Source organism: Mixophyes fleayi, chromosome 6, assembly GCF_038048845.1.
Source record: "Mixophyes fleayi isolate aMixFle1 chromosome 6, aMixFle1.hap1, whole genome shotgun sequence".
Classification (NCBI taxonomy): Eukaryota; Metazoa; Chordata; class Amphibia; order Anura; family Limnodynastidae; genus Mixophyes; species Mixophyes fleayi.
The window spans coordinates 116,132,138-116,144,822 of NC_134407.1; positions in this window are offsets into that span (position 1 = coordinate 116,132,138).

The following is a 12,685-nucleotide window of genomic DNA, read 5'->3' on the forward strand; positions in this document are numbered from 1 at the left end:
AACTGTGGAGCTGGAGATGTTCTGAAGCAAAGATTGCTTCTAATAAGTAGGAGCATGGTAGAAAGTCACAGCGTTAGGAGCAGGGAGAGTAAAAATGTATGTTAATCTGTGCCTATTTGTGTTTAAATATATAGTTTTAAATGTATTTTAAATAAAATGTGTATTTAATAAAATAACCCACTCCTTCCTCTCTCTGGTGATCCAAAAGGTATCTGGGGCTATCATGGCTGTATTATGTTCGCCATTCTGGTTCCTTTCCTGGGGACTGGATTGCTAAGGTCAAAAAGTAGGTCCCCTGATCCATGGGAGTCCAGTGTGGGACTGCAAATGAATGATTCAAATTAGTCATACTGTCGAAGTCAGCAAATTGGATAAAGTCATTTCAATTAAAATCGAGCAAACTTGGTTGTCTTTGTTTGAAAAGATGTGTATGGCACGCTACGACGTGAAAGGGCGTACGCAGCCGCAACACGTGGCACAAACAGTATTTACACTTTTACATGCATTCGAACCAACACACACGTTTGTAAAATAGTACACATTAATGGTAGTTACAGCACATAGTTATTTATGTCGAAATATAGTAGAGTTTATGTGTAATATTATAAGTTATATGCATATCAGTAAAACATATGGTACACGTTGAAGGAATCATGTCATGTGTGGTATCATACTAATCCCCTTCACATTTGCGACTGTCCGGTTCACTCTGCGCAGGGATCGCAGAGTGCATACGCAAGTTATTAATGTTAAGGAATTATGGACTATTATGATTAGAAATCTTGGCAGGAAGATCAGAACCCACTGTATCTCTGTTTGCATATAAGCAGCAGCTCCTCATGTAGTGTTCAGTCACCTAGACCACAGACTTCAGGACTGAATGACTGTACACTGGATCCAGAGTGCCTGCGATAAGTAACGGCTGTACTTATTATTATTTTGCTTGAACATATTCTGCTATTTTTTGAGAATAAATCTTTGTGCGTTGGAAACACTATTGTTGGGAACTTTTGATTTTCTGCGCAGAAAAGGTGTATGTTGTGTGATTTTGTGGCGTAGATACACTGATTTATTGTTGAGTGAGCTCAATTGCTGTCTGACGAGGCAGGTTGCCCAACTGAAGGACGGTATACGGGGCAGGTATACCGAGTGCGAAAACTGGGTTTTCGAGAAACGCCACCAATAGATCGCAAAGTTTACTGATAATTTGTATTAGTGAGCGGTGCGATCTAACCGCACGGTGAAAACAACCGTGAGTGTAAAATTGGAAGTGCGTGGAGGAATTATATTGGAAAGGCTGAGCGATTGTATCGACTTAGTGCTTCCAGTGATAATAAACTCAACAGAAATTTGTGATAGCCGGGCTATCAAAGAACTATTTCTGTGTTAGGGATTCTCGTTTGGAACGAGAAGAAGCGAGTGAATGCGGCTATTTGGAAATACGTTCACCGGGCATTAGAGATCTCTAGCTGTGATTGTAGCAAAAGAGTTGAAATTGTTTTCTGGAAAGAACAGAGTATTGCGGTATATCTGTGTTCCACAATAAAAGGGTAGTGTTTGTCTGGAAAGAACAGAGCATTGCAGTGTATCTGTGTTCCACATATAAAGTATTGTTCAACATGGGTGCTAAGCATACGCTAGAGATGGCCAGTGTACTGCCTAAGGAAGGGCCTATTCGTTCAGCGAGGTTTCTTATGTGTAAGAAATATGATGAATATGCAACGGTTTATTGCGACACGTGGGTCAAGATGACCAAGGAGTGTGTTAGGCCTTTCCCAACAATAGGAAGTTTTAATTCGGAGGTACTAAATAATGTAAAAGATAAAGTGAGGTTTATTAAATCAACGAAAAAGAGAAATAGACATAATGATTGTTTAAAATTGTGGCAAATGGAAGGTAACACGTGGCAGAGCAGCGAATGCACAGCGGAAGTAGGCGTGACAAAAAGCGCGTGCACGGCGGAAGTAGCCGTTGAGAAGCGTGGCGAACTCAGCGCAAGCGCGCCCCCGCCAACCTATGCAGCAGGAGGGGTAAGTACAGCCGTTATTAAAAATGAAAAAAAGAAAATTGCTAAGTTATATCCTGTTTTAAGTCAGTTTAAAGCAAGTGTTTCTGAAAAAGAAGATGAACCCACTGTAATTTCAGCCATTGCCCATGCTGTTAATATGCTAGAGGTTCAGCGTAAGTATGGAAAGGGGGCAATGGCTGAGATAGGTAAGAGTAGTGTGACCACTAGGAGAGACAATATTCAAAGTACTGAAGTGGCTAACCCTGAAGATAGTGAACCAGTGGGTACGTATCCAGTCCGCACAATATCAGTTCCCAATGGGAAGGCGGATAAGGATGGTGTAGTTCCTTTAAGAAATGTTACAATGCATTGTCCTTGGACCAGATCAGAATTACGTTCCATTATGACTGAATTCCCAGATCCTAGAAAAGAGTTGGCTAAGTGTCAGAAGTTTGTTAAAGACTTAGGAAATGCACACGAACCAACCAATAAGGATTGGCGTGTAGTGTTGAGGGCGTGTCTTCCTCCCAATACTAACGTACAACAATTCATTAAAGATTGTTCGTTGAAGGAAGACGACACCTTGACAGGTGAGATTAATCAAGAGAATATAGAACAGATTGTCAAACATTTAGCCATCTATTTTCCAGTAGTAGCGAATTGGAGTAAAATTTTCACCATCAAACAGAAAGATAGTGAAACAGCATCAGATTACTTCCCTAGAGCTCTAACAGCGATAGCACGGTTGACTGGGATATCAAACATAGATGAGGACCTACATCACAGAGAGGTAGCTGTAGGGGTATTAATGGACGGCCTTAGAGAAAATTTAAAGACAAGGGTACAAACCACATTACCTAATTGGAGAGGCATCACAGTAGATTCTCTTAGGGAGTCTGCTGTGGAGCATGACAAAAACCTTTTAAAAAAAAGGGAAGAGAAAAGTGATAATTTAATGACGGTAAGTATACAGGCTTTAGAGGGAAAGCATACACGACCACCAGCATACAACCCACATAATAAGAAACATAGAATAATCAGGTGTTTCAATTGTAACAAAAAAGGACATTTCGCAAGAGATTGTAAAAAAGAAAAACAGTATACAAATAAGGGTGGGTCACGTAGATATCCTCCAAAGGGGAATTCACATAGACAAGGAGACTCATACTTTCCCGCGCATGTTATAGCAGCAAATGCCGTGTTGGAAAACGATAGTCAGTGCTAGGGGTCAGGTCATACCTGTAGTCTACAGCCAGTGAGGTTAACTGAGAGTCAGAGAGAAGAACCAACAATGATAGTTGACATAGCTGGTAGGAAACAAAATTTCTTGTAGATACAGGGGCGGGCAGATCTGTGATCCTCTCCTTTCCTCTCCTTTCAATCTACAGGTGACCAGTAAAACTATTCCAGCTATGGGGGTAACAGGAAGAGTGTTACATTATCCTCTAACTAAACCCGCTGAAGTTACTATCGGGCCCCTGCATACTAAGCATTCGTTTCTCTTAGCTGCAGCAGCTCCTACTAACTTGCTAGGGAGAGACTTGTTATGTAAAATGGGATGTGTCATATACTGTACTTCAGATGGTGTGTTCTTAGATATATCAGAGAAGGTCGGGCATGAGGTACAGGATATATTGGACACCCCTCAGAGGTTAATGTTGCACTCTACCATTGTAGAACAAAGTCCATCTCAAGTAAAGGGGATGTTGCTGGAAATACCGGGTTCACTATGGACCAGAGATGGACAGGACACTGGATTGATGGCAAACGTAGCCCCTGTCATGGTAAATCTAAAAAGTGGTAGGATAGCTCCAAAAATCCCACAGTATCCATTAAAACCAGAGGTGGAACTAGGCCTATATCCTGTTATTGAGAGGCTGTTGCAACAAGGGATTTTAATTCGTGCCTCCAGCATAGCAAATAGTCCCATTTTCCCTGTGAAGAAGAGTGGGGGGAGGGGCTATAGATTAGTCCAGGACCTAAGGGGAATTAATAAAGTTGTTGAGAGCCAATTCCCCGTAGTGCCGAATCCAGCTGTCATCCTCATGCAGATTCCACCGTCTGCTAGTCATTTTACTGTCATTGATCTATGTTCTGCTTTCTTCTCAGTCCCTTTTCACCCTGACTGCCAATACCTATTTGCATTCTCCTACCGGGGAGTACAATACACATGGACCAGACTTCCCCAGGTGTTCATTGACAGTCCCAGTATTTTCTCCCAAGCCTTACATGACTGTTTGTAATCCTTTCAACCCTGCAATGGGTCTGTTCTAATTCAATATGTGGACGATTTGTTGCTGTGCTCTGATTCTTTTATGTGATGTTTACATCATACTAAATTGTTGTTGCTCCATCTCTCACAAACAGGGCACAAGGTGGCAAAGGATAAATTACAGCCATGTCAGACTAAGGTCAAATACTTAGGACACTGCCTCACCAAGGGGCTAAGACATCTGACGACTGATAGGATTGAGGCCATACAACACAGGACTCTGCCGCAGAGCCAGAAGCAGATTCGTACTTTCCTGGGGATGTGTGGATACTGTAGATCCTGGATCCCAGGTTTTTCTATTCTGGCATTACCATTGCAGGAACTAGTCTCGTCCTCAAAACCAGAACGTGTCGTACACACAGAAGAGTCAGAGCAAGCATTCTTTAATCTTAAAGATAGTCTGACTAGAGTACCTGCATTGGGAATACCTGATTATAAAAAGCCATTTCAGCTATACTGTACGGAAGCTGATGGTTGTGCAGCAGGTGTCCTCACACAGAAACATGGTGACGCTAGCAGATCGGTAGCATACTACAGTGCATAATTGGACACTGTGGCTAGATCACTCCCAACATGTCTCAAAAGTGTAGCAGCAACTGCTCTTCTGGTAAGTAAGAGCGGGGACGTAGTATTAGGACATAATTCAACTGTCTATACACCCTATGCTGTATCAGCTCTGTTAAATTAAGCTCAAACCAGACATGTTTCTTCAGCTAGATTCACAAATTGGGAACTAGCTCTGATGGCACCCTCAAACATCACCATCAAACGATGTAGCACCTTAAATCCCACTACATACCTTCCATATGTGTCTCTAGAGACACAAAGGGTGGGAGGTGAGGAGACCCAGGTTGATGATGAGTTAGACAAGAGTACTGATACGCATGATTGTATGGGACACCTGAACCAGACCTTTACTGCAAGGCCCGACATACGTGACACCTCCTTAGAAAATGTAGATTTTACGTTTTATACAGACGGGAGTTGTCATAGACAGAGACGGGAGAGCTATGTACTGGTTACGCTGTTGTAGACGATCAGGATGTGGTAGAAGCTGAACCCCTTGGCCCACCTCACTCAGCCCAAGTGCCGGAACTAGTAGCATTAAGGAGAGCGTGTGAGTTGGCAGAAGGTAAATCAGCTAATATATCTACTGACTCTAGGTACGCCTTCGGGGTAGTGCATGATTTTGGGGCCCTTTGGCGTCTTAGAAACTTTACGACAGCAGCAGGTACGCCAGTTGCACACTCACAACACATAAAAGGACTTCTGACAGCGATACAATTACCCAGAACTGTAGCCGTCATAAGGTGCAAAGCCCATACCTTTGAAGAAGACCCAGTGTCATTGGGCAACAACAGGGCAGACGAAGCCACTAAATGGGCAGCAGGGCAACCTATGACTGTATCGACCGAGACTATGATGGTTTTTCAGACATTAGACATGCAGAAATTAATTGAAATGCAAGATTTGTGTTCCCTGCAGGAAAAGGCGGTCTGGAAGGCGAAGGGATGTAGTCAAGAGTCCTCAGGACTATGGAGGGATGGACAAGGTAAGCCTGTAGCTCCCCGAACATACTATCCAAGCCTGGCTGAAGCAGCACACGGTCTGACTCACCTGGGTAAAGAAGGTATGTGCAAACTGGTGAGAGCATACTGGTGTGCTCCTGGATTTTCCTCTCAGGCTGTTAAGAAAGCAATATCATGTCTTACTTGTTTGAGGAAAAATGTCGGGAAAACTATTTCAACTGAGCCATCCCACATCCCTCCTACAGACGGACCTTTTCAGGTAATACAAATTGACTATATCCAATTACCACCGTGCAAGACTCTAAAGTATGTGTTAGTATGTATTGATGTGTTTTCCAGTTGGGTAGAAGCATATCCAGCAGCCACTAATACTGCTGTGTTCACTGTAAAGAAAATTGTACAAGAACTTGTGTGTAGGTTGGGTATCCCTAGAATCCTTGAAAGTGATAGGGGTACCCACTTTACTGGTGATATCTTCCAAAATATGTGTAAACTCATGGGAATCAGTAGCAGACTTCACACCCCTTACCGACCACAAGCCAGTGGTAAGGTGGAAAGAGTAAATGGTACCATTAAGAACAAGCTTGGTAAGGTAATGGCTGAAACTGGGTTAGCGTGGCCTGAAGCTTTGCCACTAGTTCTCCATAGCATACGAACCACTCCTAGATCTCCTCTTAATCTGTCCCCCTTTGAGATACTGTTCGGCCGACAACCTCATTTGATCGTGAGTCCGCAAGACGACTTAAAGTGTAATAATGAAGTGACTGTGCAATATCTTATAAAAATGAGCAGACAGCTGAAACAACAACAACAAAAACTCAAAATGCTGTCACCTGGTATGCCAGAAACTAACTGTCATGATGTTGAACCTGGGGACTATGTTATGATCCGCAATTTCTTACGTTCAGGTTGTTTAACAGACCGTTGTGAAGGCCCGTACCAAGTGCTGCTGACCAATACTACATCACTGAAGGTTACAGAGAGAGACACTTGGGTCCATTCCACCCACTGCAGGACAGTCAGTAACCCAGAGAAAGTGCGAGATAAAACTGAGACCGACGACACAGATCTGTCACTCGTAAATCTGTTCCGGGAGACCTAAGGCCCGCAGTCAAGACACCTGAACCAGAGACGTTGCATCAGAACTATCTTTCCAGCTATGGAGTGGCGGTTTTTGTTTTTCTTTTGTTCCAGGATTTTCCTTTTTTTTACTTTTTCTAGGACATTCTATTTTTGTGAAGGAGGATGGAGGACAGAGGAAGGTTCTGGCAGTGATACGGATGAAATGGAGATTGAGGAAATGTTATTAGAATACCCAGAGCAGTCCATTATCAAACTTTGTCCAGGGGTTATGAAAAGGTCTGCTAGCTCGGGAACTCGGAGACAGTGTGAGGTGCTATTGTCTGATGAGTATTGTATCTGCAAGTTCTGTGACTCCCTAGTTGAAGACAGATGCATCCAGCGATGCCAGTCCACCGGTAATCTGAATGTGGGCGGGCATCCTTTGGAGGATTATCACTCCTTCGTGGGTAAGGTCCTAAACCAAACCTAGTGCTGGGTGTGCTCTCATGTGCTGCAGGGGCAGCATAACATAGGACTAGTGCCATTCCCATTAAACATCTCCGAAGTACTCGAATTGAGGGTTGAGAGGCCCATAGAGGGGAGGTACAATAACACTATGTCCCCTAGTCTAACGCTTCGACAATACTCTGTAGACAGATCTTTGCTGTGCCTAAATATCTCTCATGCAAAGCGTCTGGAGAATTGGGAAGCTGACCTATCAGATCAGACAATGGCTCGCCACACTCATTTTGGAGGGAGACTAAGGCCACTAATAAGCAGGAATGTTGATGGAAGTCACAAATTAGGTTGTATAACCAAACATAAGAAAGTATCCATTGGAAAAGTCTCTAGAGATAATTGTAAGAATGTCATTCATGCTGACACGTGTCTTGAGCCAATGGAGACACTAGGCATGGGTAGTTTTATCAAAACTCTGTGTGATATAATTAATGGGCATACTGTTCCTTATGTTCTCCATGATGATGTGTACTTTGTTTGTGGGAGAAAAGCTTATTCCTGGGTGACTCCGAGTTCCAAAGGCTTGTGTTTCATAGCTAAACTGGTTCCTGAAATCATGACTATTACCCATGAAGAAATGGTTGGTATTCACAAGACTACATCACCACCATACATACACACACAGTATGAACACCGTGACAAGAGAAATTTGATTCCCGGTGAGGAATCCATAGCTACAAAATTGATTAGTGAAACCGCAGGTTTCCAAGTTATGGTTACTCTAGATCTCACCAGGACCGCTCGGGGAACGTTAAACTTTAAATATATCCAAGACCTAGCTAAATTAATAGATAATATCACCGAGATGTATGATGACACTTTCAGGTATACTGGAAGGGAGCTACAAGCGTACAAGAAGTAGTTGGTGCAACATAGACTGGTACTAAATTATCTCACCTCTATTACTGGTGGGTACTGTGTGACACTGGCCACCCAGTTCGGTGTCAAATGTTGCACGTACATCACCAATAATACGGATGACCCTAAGGAGGTTATAGACCGGAAGATGGATGAAATTCTGCAACTGAAATGGGAATTTCAAAGGAACCATAATTCTTCGTTATATGAGGTCGGGGAAAAGGTGGCAGGTTGGTTCTCATGGTTGAACCCTTTGAAATGGTTCACTGGTCTGGGGGAGTGGGTACAGGAAATGTTTGCTAGTGTAAGTAAGCTCCTTCTCCTTATACTGGGTGTCATCTTAGCAATTGGTCTATGTGTCAAATGTGTTCCTACTGTGTTGAAGTGTGGAAAACAGTCTTCTAGGAGAAACACTGAGAACGAGACTGAAAGGGTGGTGCAAGATACCGAGATTATGGTATGTGAAGAAGTGTTGTATAAACCTGAACTTGAAACGGTGATTAGGTGATAGTTTATTACACTATCAAAGGGTGGAGCTGTTGAAGTCAGCAAATTGGTTAAAGTAATTTCAATTAAAATCGAGCAAACTTGGTTGTCTTTGTTTGAAAAGATGCGTATGGCACGCTACGGTGTGAAAGGGCGTATGTGGCCGCAACACGTGGCACAAACAGTATTTATGCTTTTACATGCATTCGCACCAACACACACGTTTGTAAAATAGTACACATTAATAGTAGCTACAGCACATAGTTATTTATGTTGAAATATAGTAGAGTTTATGTGTAATATTATAAGTTATATGCATATCAGTAAAACATATGGTACACGTTGAGGGAATCATGTCATGTGTGGTATCATACTTATCCCCTTCACATTTGCGACTGTCCGGTTCACTCTGCGAAGGGATCGCAGAGTGCATACACAAGTTATTATTATTAAGCAAGAGTACACTTATGTACTAACAATAACAAAACTTCACCTCTAACAATAGCACAACTCCAGGTTTAAATACACATGTCTCCTCCCACAGGCTTGCATGACTGACAGGCGACACTCCCACTTTGTTTTTAAAGGATGGCTCCTCAGGTGTTCTGTAACGCCTAATCAGCACAGTACATTACTGAACTTAAGCACAGTGCTACACCTGTATATAACTTAGTCTGCAGCCTTTTACCTGCAGACAGTTAGCACCATAGCTAATTCCACTATTAGAGGCCTGTATACATATAATACACACACACATGTATATTCACACACACAAAGTGGTGAAGTTGGCTGGTAGACTGTGGTATTACATACCTCCACTTCTACTGCCTTAATTGTAAAACTGTGCTAAGTTTCCACTTTGAACACTGTGTAGAAATATAGAAATTTAGGTATTTGTTGGGCTGGGAGGCGGGCGCCTCGCTGGGGAAGGGGGGCAGCAACCAGTGTGTTAGCCTGGGGCGGCTGGAACCCTTAATCAGGCCCTGTATATAACAGTGGAGGAGATACATTATGTATTATCTATTTTTTAACCCGAACATCAAAAATATAGAATGCTTACCAGAAATTGTGGTCAACTACAGCCTGTAAAATAATTGAATGCCAGCCTTTTCGGTTGTAGTAATCTGCCGAGTTGTCTCTGGGGGCAATAATTGGGATGTGTGTCCCATCTATGGCTCCAGCACACTGTGGATATCCCCGCTGCTGGAAACAGGTGCTGTCCATGTGGTATACAGATGAAACGGTGGTCCCTTTGTGTACCAGAGTGCAAACAGTGGATAGGCCTATACAGGGGCGGATTGGGAACTTAAAGTGGCCCTGGAAAAAATTATTGAAGTGGCCTCGTGTGGGCGGGACCAAATCAACTGTAGGTGGGCCTACACAAAAGTAGGCGGGATTTAGAACTACTAGAATATGGTTGTAGTTACATTTAGGAAAACCTAGATGTGATGATTTAATAAACATTGGGTCATTACTAAGGCAATGCAGGGGAAATACTGCCTGTCCTGTGTTATACAAATACATGAATCCTTTTGCATTATCTGCGACTGGTTTATACCTCTGTGTTCAAACTTGTTTATTGCCTACTAACACATCCTTCCAATATTCCTTTCATAGAAACATATTTTACTTTGTTTAATAAGTTTATCTATTATGAAACATTTTGGCACAATCATATCTGATCAGTTTGCAAGAGTAGCATATGAGCACCTCACGCACTGATGCATCTTCCCCTGACATCGTGAGCTGCAAACTACCAGTAAAATGTGGTGATATACTAAATGCAAAGGAGGCAGGATTAATGATATTATCAGTGCAATGGGGGCTGGCCATATGTTTAAGTGATCTGAGAATGGGATCAGTGCAAGGTAAAAGGCAGGAATGGAAACCACTAAAGTATGACCAATTTGGAATAAGGCTCTTGGGTGGGGGGGGGGGGCTGGAGCACTTAAAACAGGGGGGATATCATATTGGATACATTTTAGACAAATACACAAGCAAAGCTGTGTGCACTACTGTTAGTTGCATGCAGCTCTGCCTTCATGTGAAGTGGGACATACCTCCCGACCTCCCCGCCCCCCTGCCATCAAATCCACACATTACATAGCCATATTTCCCCCTGCCATCACACACACACACACACACACACACACACATTATATAGCCATATGCCCCCATGCGCTCACACATTACTTTTAGAGGACCCCTACACAAATATTAATTACATTTACACACACAAACACACACACACTCACTTAACTACCAGCCGCGCTTCTCAGCACACATGGGACGGCACCTGTCATGTGGTACGCATCCCATGTGACCTCTGCAGCCACACATAGAGGAGTGAGGTATCGCATTCGCAGCTACTAGGGGGAAGGTGGCTGGTCCCAGGGAAGGGTCAGCCACCAACTATACTACGGGGTCAGCATCTCGGACTGGTTGGGGTTGCTCCCTCCCCTACTCCCCCCATTTGGCATAGTTTCCAGTTGCCAGGACTAAGCAGATCCGGGCGCCCAGTGATTCAAAGAAAAAAAATTAATGGACAAAAAAAAGAAAAAAAAAAAGCAGCCTATGGACGGCCTCATTAGGCCATCGGCCTACCGGGAAAATTCCCTGTAAGGTCTATGGCCAATCCGCCCCTGGGCCTATACTGAACAAACATGAAATGCAGTATTCTTTAGAGGTTGAATACCACCACAACACTATGGATAGTCACCTCTCAGACAAAAATGATGCCCTTCTCCTGCAGAAATAACACTGGGCCAGATTACAGACTGTAACCAACTGCATTGAGCTGTTATTTGCATCTATAAACAGAAGGAATCCACAATAATACAGGAACTTCATACTGCACAGTAGCTGCTGATATCTCTCATCAGCCATGACTACAGCAATGCAGTCACTGGCCACTTTTTATGACTCATCTTTAAGAGACTGCTATGTCATCTTTATGAGCCTCTGCTGTCCCCTTTATGACTCATCTTGAAAATGCAGGGCTGACACGGGTCCAGTGTGAAAGGCGGCCACCCAGGATATACCCGGGTCCAAATTGCTGTGTTTGGGTTTCACTACAGGTTGAAGCCATGTTCATTATCTTGTGTCTGACCTGGGATTTTGGTGTGAAAGGGGTATTAGACTTGACCTGGAGCAGGTGCAAACCTTAAATCTGAAGAGGAGTGTACTTCTGTGTGCGCCTGAACTTGAATAGCCTGTATCTGCTTAGAAACACCTTTACTGTAATATGTCCAACCGTCCCTTCACTCTGCCGTTCTGCCCTTCAAGTTTTAGGCTCTCATAAGTGTCTTTTGCACTCGAAGATGAATTGGATACCCTTGCTTTCTCTGATGTAAAGTTTGGTTCTGGGCAGGCGCAGAGCAATTTTAGGCGAAATGCAGCACATATAACAATTTGCCATATGTGTTCTTTAATGAATCAGGCCAAGTCTGCATAAGCTCAAAGGCTACGATGCCTTGGTATGTGGTGTGCTTCTGTATGGCCCTGCAACAGTGGTTGATATCGTGTTCAGTTTCTATCTGCTGCATAACTTGGCCCGTAATCAAAATGTGCCCATAATACATTCTTTCCTTTCCCTTGTGCAGGTGGTACAGAGTCATCCAGTGTGTTGGCTACTGTTTCTTGTATGTGCCTTCATTTTTTTTAGGGGGGGAGGAGGCAGCAGAGTTAATTATAATAATAGTATTTACTTACATTTTTTTTTGTTTTATAGCTGGATTCACCTGCTATCTGATCATCATCAGATTGCTCTGTGGGTGATATTGGGTCCTGACTTGGTGGTGAATCTGTGGAATGAACCATGGGTGACTATATTGAATAATGTTTACAAGTTTTAAAATATGTTTGTGATCTGCAATAAAAACATGTTTTACACGAATGACCTAAGGTGGAGCGTAACACAATTATGGGCAGGCAAGGATACCAGTAAAAGAA